The sequence below is a fragment of the Diabrotica virgifera genome, chromosome 9, assembly GCF_917563875.1.
Source record: "Diabrotica virgifera virgifera chromosome 9, PGI_DIABVI_V3a".
NCBI classification, from domain to species: Eukaryota; Metazoa; Arthropoda; class Insecta; order Coleoptera; family Chrysomelidae; genus Diabrotica; species Diabrotica virgifera.
Window position 1 is genome coordinate 64,332,350 of NC_065451.1, and position 10,260 is coordinate 64,342,609.

At 32.6% G+C, this 10,260-nt stretch overlaps 1 long non-coding RNA gene across 1 annotated transcript; it reads right to left on the bottom strand.

Annotated features, from left to right (window-relative positions):
- Positions 1–1,191: 1,191 nt before the first annotated feature.
- Positions 1,192–3,336, bottom strand: LOC126891914 (uncharacterized). Its single transcript, XR_007700616.1, has 2 exons — positions 3,192–3,336; positions 1,192–3,064 (listed from the first exon to the last, which is right to left on the bottom strand). It is a non-coding gene; the product is annotated as an uncharacterized LOC126891914 (long non-coding RNA).
- Between the last annotated feature and the right edge of the window lie 6,924 nt (positions 3,337–10,260).

Sequence of the window (10,260 nt, forward strand, 5' to 3'; positions counted from 1 at the left end):
ATCGAGAGGAGAAAAGGCTAGCATTGTTTTTTGAAAGATACGTGCATCTGTAGGGGGTCATTAATGACAATAGGCTTGCAATAATTTGTTGCGAGATTGCTGACTACATAGGGGGCTGCTAAGAGTAAATTGTAGGCGACCAGAGACAAGAATTTGGACAACTCATCATCCGAGAGACAGTTTTATTTTTTTTGTAGAATTATTCATAACGCAAATTTCAATAAGTACTTTAGATAGTGGTAGGGTTATTTCAATAATCAGAATAGGAGATATTATTTTTAGAGGATATTTTGAGGGTGAATTTATTTCAATAGATGCTTTTGTACCATATATGTGTTTTATTCCGTTAATCTTTGACCTTATTTATCATATGTAAAGCAAAGGAGATATTGAAGCACGAGAATATAAAACCCTGAGATTAGAGCATTAAATAGTGTGATTAAATCATAAGTGCATCATTAAAATTAAATTTAATTAATTAGTTAATTATCTAATCAAGTGCTTTGAGCACACCGATCTTTGAATATCACATTAGTATATTATATCATATCGCTCTCTATAGTAATGTAATATAATATATATTACAGTATAGCTCCATGTGCATGACAAGCATAAGGAGGTAACATATTCTAGGGCCTAGGCTAGAATATTATAAAAAAAATCACTTAGATGCAACAACAGGTTTAGGAAATTCGAGACATCAAAAATTCCCAATTTTTAAGGTGGTGCGTAATGGGCTGTATATACAGGGTGTAACAAAAATACAGGTCATAAATTAAATCACATATTCTGGGACCAAAAATAGTTCAAATGAACCTAACTTACCTTGTACAAATATGCACATAAAAAAAAGTTACAGCCCTTTGAAATTACAAAATGAAAATCGATTTTTTTGATTATATCGAAAACTATTAGCGATTTTTTATTGAAAATGGATATGTGACATGTGGCATTATTATGGCAGGAATATCTTAAAGAAAAATTATGGTGAAATTTGTGCACCCCATAAAAATTTTATGGGGGTTTTGATCCCTTAAATCCTCCCAAACTTTTGTGTATGTTCCAATTCAATTTTATTATTGTGGTACCATTAGTTAAATTCAATATTTTTGTTTCTTAGTATTTTTCAGATAAGGCAGTTTTTATCGAGTTGCGACTTCTTTTTTAATATGTCCACGTAAAAATTTTATGGGGGTTTTGTTCCTTTAAACCCCCCAAATGTTTGTGTATGTTCCAATTAAACTATTACTGAGGTACCATTAGTTAAACAGAGTGTTTTCAAAACTTTTTTGCCTCTTTGTATTTTTTCGATAAGGCACGTTTTATCGAGTCTGGCTTCTTTTTTAATATGGTTCAAAATATACCTAAAAATGTAAAGCATAAATAAGTTTGCATATTATTACCAAGTCTCCATAATCGTACTTAACCATATACAAATATGTGGTGGATTTGACAAATATTCAAAATATTTCGATAAAAATTGACTTTTCGAAAAAGCAATAAGAGGCAAAAAAGTTTTTAAAACGTTGTTTAAATGGTAGGTACTACAATAATAATTAAATTGAAACGTGCACAAAAGCACATTGTTTTCGATACATTGGAAAAAATCACTTTTCATTTTGTAACTTCAAATGAGTGATAAAGGCACAGAGACTTAGATCACGAGGTCACATTGAAAGGATGCCAAAAACGAGGACTCCAAAAGGGTACTAAACTACACTATAGCTTCAAGAAAGAGAAGAGGAAGACCGGAAAATAGATGGAAGCAAGAGGTCGAAAAAGATTTGGAAAGAATGGTGTTACAGGGTCAGAAAAGAAAAATGAATAAGAGGAAGGAATGGAGAAAAATCACATATCAAGCCAGAGAAGATCTCAGTACATAAAGAAACGTGAAAATGAAGAAAAAAACAAACTTTTCAAGCCATGGGCCTCTAAGGCCCTTGGTGCTATTAATATATAACTTTAAAGGGCTGTAACTTTTCTTTTGTGCACATTTGTACTAAGGTAAGTTAGGTCCAATCAAACTATTTTTGGTCCCAGGATATGTGATTAAATTTATGACCTGTATTTTTGTTACACCCTGTATGTATATATAAAGGTTATATTTGGTTCTTGGGACATCAAAGTATATTTTTTAGACATTCCCTGGATATAGTCACTGATGTGACATACCTCCGATTTGTTTTTTCATGAGTTTTGTAAGAGAGACTAAAAACTTTTTTTATGGTCACCTCCTGTTTTCATATATTTTTTGACATGTTTTGTAGTAAATTCAACTATATATTTCCTACAAGACATGTCAAAATTTACATGTGAAAGCAGGAGATGATCCTAAAAATGGTTTTTCGTCTCCTACAAAATTCATGAAAAATCAGATAGGAGAATTTGTACATTACAATTCTCTGATGTTTGGGAAAAAGGGCTTAAGTCAGAAATGCACATCGATAATGTTTTGATGATTTCTGGACCAGAAAAATCGGCTCTTTTTATTGGTACATACAGTTTACGTCTACAACAGTTTTTTGCTGGTCCAGAAATCATCAAAACATTAGCAATGTGCAATTCTGACTTACGCCCTTTTTGCCAAACATAAAAAAAAAAAAATCTGGTCGTAACTGACCAATGAGCAATTTTAATTTAACCTAAATTACTACTGTTTCTTAAAATGAAGAGCTTACCCCATAGCCTCTCTTATCTAATCTAACAAGATCGTGCACTATTCTAACATACACAGCCACATCACGCACTATGCTCTGCTTTTCACTATCACCTATCACTCAAACTAGTTCAAAAGGCTTTGTCCTCTTCAATCTTCTAGTTTGCCCAGTAGTATGGAGGAGCTGGATTTCCTCAATATTCTTGTACTTATTTAAGTTGTTTGTCGGGATTCCTGCTATCTTCTTGATGATTATATCCAGGTTCCATTCCTAGGTCTTAATATTTGTTTATAAAGTAATAACTTATTATGCATGGACAATGTTGAGTTTCTTCCAATTAGCCAATACACTTTTTATATCTTTATTTTGGTTATATCTGGTTTTTTGTAGACCACTTTCAGCTGATTCTAAAAAAAAATTAAAATGAACGGTAATTTTTCTATTCTTTACAATTAAAAATCAAAATATTTACAGGTAAATGCATAAATGATTCCATTCATAAAGAAAATTGAAAACGGATTTCATAATACTTACATAATTGTTTAAGAGATCCAGCCAGAGCCAAAACTAGCATACTAAACAGTACAGTTGAGTACAGCAAAAAAAGCCACTAATTTCCATTTTTCACCCCCTTATCCATGCATTTTTTTCCAATCAAAATTTTTACTAAATTTTTAGGTTATCTTATGATGAAAATGAAATGACTTGATGACCAATGACCACGCGACGCTACATAGATACTCGCGCGGCAAATTTGAAAATGAACGCAAATTGAATAGTAAATGGCCTCTCTTTAGAGTATGGAAAATTTTACCCCTCCAGGAGGACATTGTACTCTTTTCATAGAATATCTTGTGGTAACTTTCCAGCCATAATTTAATCAGATGTTCAGGGAATAGAACTTTGATAGTAGAATTCCTGGAATGTTTTGTTGTTAGGGGAAACTTTTATTTTATTTATTCTTGAATATTTCCTGTTGTTAAACATTGTAACCAATAATTTACAAATAAGATTTTCATTACATTACATGAAATCAAAAACATGTTTTGGATATTAAACTATATAGTTTATAATTGTAATAATTTAATATACAATTTTGAATTAAGATTTAATCTTTTCGATTTAAACTACAGTAAAACTTGTGTTACCGGCCCCCTGCCAACACCGGCCACCTGTACTAACGGCCAGTTTAAAAATTCCCCACACTAATTACAGTAAAACCTGTCAGTAACGGCCGCTAAAAATGAAAAAGCTATTGGCCGATATAGAAAGGTGACCGGTATTGCCAGTTTTTGTAGTCTAGATATAATTGGTTTGGGGAATTTTTAAACTGGCCGTTAGTACAGGTGGCCAGTAACACAGGTTGTACTGTACATCTAGGCTACAAAAACTGGCAATAACGACCACTTTTCTATATCGGCCAATAGTTCTTTCATTTTAGTGGCCGTTAGTGACAGGTTTGACTGTATTTCATTAACGTAAAGTGACCGCAAGTTAATATTTTATTGAATTATTTTGCTATTTGATCCCGTAATTGGTATAATGTGTCCAATATAAGCGTTCATAAAACGTCCGTATTTCGTCCAGTATGGACGTCCAAAGGACGTTCAACGTCGGACGTCCATATTTATTCCGTCCGAAGGACGTCAAACATCGGACGTCCAAAGGACGTCCATATTTATTCCTTCCGAAGGACGTCCAACATGGGAAGTCCAAAGGACGTCCATTTATAGTCCATGGACGTTAGGACCAAAAATGGACCTATTTTGGACGTCCAAAGGACGTCGTGTGCTATTAGGGGAAGACCTGTTGGAAGACCTAAAAAGAGATGGGAAGACGAAGTCGATGAGGATGCCAGGAACTTTCTGGGAACGCGTTCATGGAAAAGAACAGCGGTAAATCGAAATGATTGGAGAAGCTTATTGAAGGAGGCCAAGGCTCGATTTGGGCTGTAGTGCCATTGGATGGATGGATTGCAATCATGCACACAAATCAGAGACCTGGGCATAATATTAGGCTCTTCGCTCAGCTTTAAACACCACATTAGTACCGTTGCCCAAAAGTCTATGAAAATGCTTGGTTTCATTAAAAGAACATCTCGTGATTTCGCAGATATAAATTCAATGAAAATTTTATATTGCTCACTCGTTACATCTCATCTTGATTTTTGTTCCTCTGTGTGGTCTCCATATTATCTAGTTCATAAAAATAAACTTAAAATAAACAGATACGTAGCTTTTAAACAACATATATATTGTAGTTACACGGATATTGAATATTACTTCATTAGAAACCCATAGAAAAAATTAGTCTTTGTACCTAATCGGTCAACAAGACAGACCCAAACTTTTCACATAAGCTTTCATAGATATAACTATACTTACAATTTTTTACCAAGAACACTTAGACTTGCAAATTCTCTAAATGACTTAAATATATTCTTGAACATACAATGTTAGTGATATAATTTTTATCAGCAATTTTTAAGCTTAAACTTTGTTTTTTATATCGTAATGTTCTTTTTTTCCCTTTAACTTATTAGCTTTGTTATTCAGTAGATATTGTAATATTTGTTCTTTGTGTTGACACTGCGTATATGTTTTTGTCTTTGTAATAATATTTTCTGAATTGGGCTTGCCCGTAAATAAATAAATAAATAAATTTTTGTTGTTCTGACTACTAATTAATTGCAAATAAATTTTTACAAACACATTTTTGGCTATTTCTATCCTCTCCCTTATTTCTGTTGTATAATCATCATTGTCTGAAATCCATGTTCCTAGGTATTTGTGTTTATCAACTCTTTCTATTGGTCTTTTTGGTCTAACTCTATTTGGTCTTTTTTACGGTCTTATTGGCTTCGGAAACAATGTCCATTCGCCATCTTACCTTTTTGGAATCATTTTGTATTATTTATGCGGAAGCTCTAAAGAGGTGCTTCTTGCTTTCTTCTCGTTTGTTTAGGTAGGTATCCAATCATAATCCTGCTCTAATTTTACAAAGAAATGTTTTCTATACCTATTCAATTTCTGGACTAGGTTTGTTATCTATTACAATTTGTGCCCTGTAATGGTTTTCTTTATTTATGTTTTCATAAATATACTTTTTACTACATTACAGAGTACATGTACTAATGTTGTTCTGAAGCTATTTTCTTGTGGCATTTTTATGATTAATTATTTATATGGGAAATAAGCCACAATTAAAATGAAAAAAATAATTTTATTAACGTTTCGACGCCCAAATCGGGTGCCGTTGTCAAAATACAAAATATTTTGTAATATTTTGTATTTTGACAACGGCACCCGATTTGGGCGTCGAAACGTTAATAAAATTATTTTTTTCATTTTAATTGTGGCTTATTTCCCATACATGTACTACATTACAGAGTCTGTCAGTTTGAAGCCAAGATGAAGACTCCATTAATCCGTCTGTCTAATTGTATTCTATTAACATCGACTTATTGTCTACATTGTTGTAGCCGAAATGTCTTAATTTCTGTAATGTTAAGGTCATACGACCTAACTATGTAGCTAGTTCCAACTACTTTGGATCTGAAGTTTCAACCTGATGATGGACTGATTAGTCCGAAAACGTTTGTTGTTTTGTACTAGTGATGTACCCACTTTAATCCAATTTGAATCTTTATACCATCTACCTACAAGAGAAGTTTTACTTCCTTAGTAAGTTTTTTTATTATGGTATACAGCCAATGAGAGGAATCTTTTCCTTTTTATTATACTTTTCTTTCCTATGTTGTTGGTACAGATGAAGAGAAAATAAAAGGAGATACCAAGTTTTATAAGAATACATTTAAATAAGGACGTAAATGTAGAAAGAGCAAAATAGGACAGAAAACTTATTTGATACAAATAGGATACCACATGCAAAAGAGTCATCTGAGAAATATAAAGGGAGAAAAGCTATTGATGATCTAACAACAAAAGAAAGAGATATGAGAAAAGATGTAACTGACAAAATTTAAATAACTTAGAGAAGTGGCGGATTTTAAGAATCATAGTGGACAGAGCGAGGAAGGGAAAAGGGAGACCTTTTTAAAAATATTTGGATGCAAAAACGGGGAGTAGGGGAGAAGGAATAGAAGTTAGAAAAATGGAGACAATTTATTTATTAACAGTATCCATTTACAAATTTTTTAACAGAGCTACACCTTAACAACAATAAATGTTTAAAATATCAAAAATCTCCGAATAGTAAACTATAACAAACTTATTTTAATTCTTTAACGTCGGTAACAGCATATACCCGCAGGGAGTAGCAAGCAAACATATGGGAGACGCATATATTCACTCACATCAAAATGTACTTCAGGGCGGGAAACGTTATATTAATTTTAATAAATAATTAATAATAATAAAACATTTATCCCGTGTGCTTGTATATTCAATTTTACACTGACGAACTTGTTGACCACAAAAGTCGGGAAACGCATAGATGCGCGGAAGTGTTAACACTTTACGTGCGGATGGCATACATGTGAGCCACATAGTGCCTCCACCAATGTGCGGACAGCTCGCATGCATACCATTGGATATATGAACATCTAACATGAAAATTAATTTCAGTTCAGAGTATAATAGTCTTAACTAATTACATTGGCACACAATGTGTTAAACGGGAAACGAAAGGCCCAAAAACCCCCTATATGGGACACTGCATGTTTAAAAATTGCCGTCACGAAAGGGTTAAGATACCTTTTAGTTGTTTTTTAAACTCCGGACCAATTGTATAGTCGGTTCAATGATACCATAATGTGGTGAAATAGCACTGAAATGTTTGATAATTTTGAACTTCTTTGTAAATAGCAGCTTTGAAGAGGGATTCCAGGTTGACTTGATACAGTACGTAAATCGTTTAGCTGGACATAGGGAACATACACTGTATATATTTAGATACATAAACACATACATTGTATTATATTGAGATAATTGTGGCAACTGAGCTCTCTCGATGACAATATGGTTGTTAGCATTAAGGGGCATTAACCTCAAAATTGACAACTCACTTCGACTGACACAAATAAACGTCAAAATATGTCAATGTAGTAGCTAAATAGTTTTGGCCCAATGGAATGAAAAAACTGTTTAGTTTTGAAATTAGTTTTTAAATGAAAAATATTTTAAAAATTAAAGTAAAATTATTACAGTCTTGCTTCAAAACTGTTCAAAACTCACTCATTCTGTTCGTTCTAACAGCTCTGTTGCACCAAAACCTCGTACCCGAACAGAAGCTTCAAATAACACAGGTTAGCGCAGTTGCCACAATTCTCTCAATGTATATTCCCTATGTCCAGCTGAACGATTTACGTACTGTATATACTAACTTTTCCGAAGCATTTGATCTGGTCAACCATGGCCCTCTTACAAAAACTAGGAGCTATGAATATTGTGCATACCCTTCTTAAATAGTTTTCGGAATTTATTAGTGGTCATATGCAGACATTTACTATGGGAATCCGCCACTAAAATAGGTAATTAATATGACAAATTATTAAGCATTAATTTGTAAAATTAATTAATAATTCTTATGAATTATGCGTATTATTCACGTTCTAAACATTTTTTGTCGGCATTGTACAGCTTATTTTGATGTGATGAACACTTGTCGGTAGATATTTACCCACTGTAAAAGGAACAGTGGCCTAATCCATAAAATTGAGGGTTAGGCCACTGTTGCATTCGTATTTCCAGTATATTTGTTAAGGCAACAAGAGATTATAGAGCACCATTTAGCCAAATATGAAGCTAGGTTGTCTAGACCACTGTTAAACTGAAGATCCAATGTTTCTGATTTTATTGATGTATTAATATAAAAATGCTTAATTTGTGGCTTAGGGCACTGTTACTCTGAGCGCCTCAATTGAAGAGATCGGGCACCTCCCAAGTAGCACTTAACGGGTTTATTAAGTCTTTTAACCTTCGGATGACCAAGCGGGGGAAATTGTGACCCCAGCGTATGTTTTTCTTTGATAAATTCAAAAGTATTTTCAATTTTTAACTCTTTATTTTTTTATTTGACTTTAATATCATTCTATATATCCTCATAATTTGAAATAAAAAAAATTCCCTATATTTTACGAATAAAAAATATATTCTGAAGTTGATGTTTAGTAAAATACCGTCTATAATGTGTAATTTCAAGTAGTTTTACGCTAATGACGTCGACTTTGCAAAGTAACAAGACACTTACTCAACATACACACTACACATGATACTAATACTCATGTTGTGACTGGCTGAATGACATAAAATGCATGCCATAAAAAAAATTAAAAAAAAAACTTCATTTTTTTGTTAACTGTTATTTTTGACCTGGGGTCATTTTTCCCCCCTTGGTCATCCGTGTAACAAAAAAAGGTTGGTCATCGGAAGGTTAAGGATGCTTTAAAACTGCAGAATAAAACTAAAATTAAAACCATTTGGTTTTTAAGTAAACCGTAAGGTTGCAATAAAACCGCTTTTAGCATAAAAGGGCCCACTCTGAAAGAGGTAAATAAAAACCCTCTTAAAACTTTGTTTTCTTAAGCAACTGGTTTTAAAGCTGATGTGAAGGTGCTTTTAAAACCATGTTAAAAGACACTATAAGTGCAGGCAGTTTTATAGCAAACTTAAAAAGGTTTCTTAAATGGAGACTTTTAAAGACAATTTACCATATTAAATGATTCTTTAAACCCATATACTCCATATAGGCTAACAAATTTTTACATGTGTTATGATAGGTAGATATACTCCATCTAATTTACTTACCGTTGCACGTCATCCGCGTCATAGCCCGTGACGACACATGGTACCAACACGAAATATTTAGGCGGTAGGTGTGTTCTTTTTTAGAATCACTTTGCCGAGTACACTGGCATTACAGCCACTAGACATATTTTATTATATCCGCGTAGAAATAATATTTAAAGATTTCTATTAATGTTAACTTAAAGAAACACAGAATAATATGTTTCATTTAATTTGTATAAATGGATTATAAAGCGTTTTTATGAACCACATTTGTTCGGAATACACTGTAACTGTAATCGAACGAAGGTGATATTTTGGCATAAATTGGTAACATTTATTTGACAGTTGCGGTGATGACACTTCATATTTGTTTATATTCTTTACTATAAGTATTTGTTTCATTATATTTACTTTTATTATGTACTTTAATGTAAGATTATAACTTAATTCTTGTTTTCTATTTCCAAAGTTTTTATTTATTTACATTGAATATTAATTTGTTTTGCTGTATAATCCACTTCAGCAATAATTATGTGATACATTTGATTTAAAATGAATTCAAGAATTTTTTGTAATTGGGCAACAATGTCAACTTAGATCTCTAACGTAGATAATGACGTGCAACGGTAAGTAAATTAGACGGACGTTACGTATTTTTAACCATAAAATAATAAAAAGTAATTAATTATTTCGGACTGTCAAGGTAGAAAAACACTTGCGCATTCAACTTTATTGATAATGTTAACAAAAATAGTTCTAAATAACACACGCGCCCTAAAATTTCTGACATTTGGCGATTAAAACATAATAATAATAAAAAAAATTAAAGGCACTCGTGGGAGGGCCGACAGAAG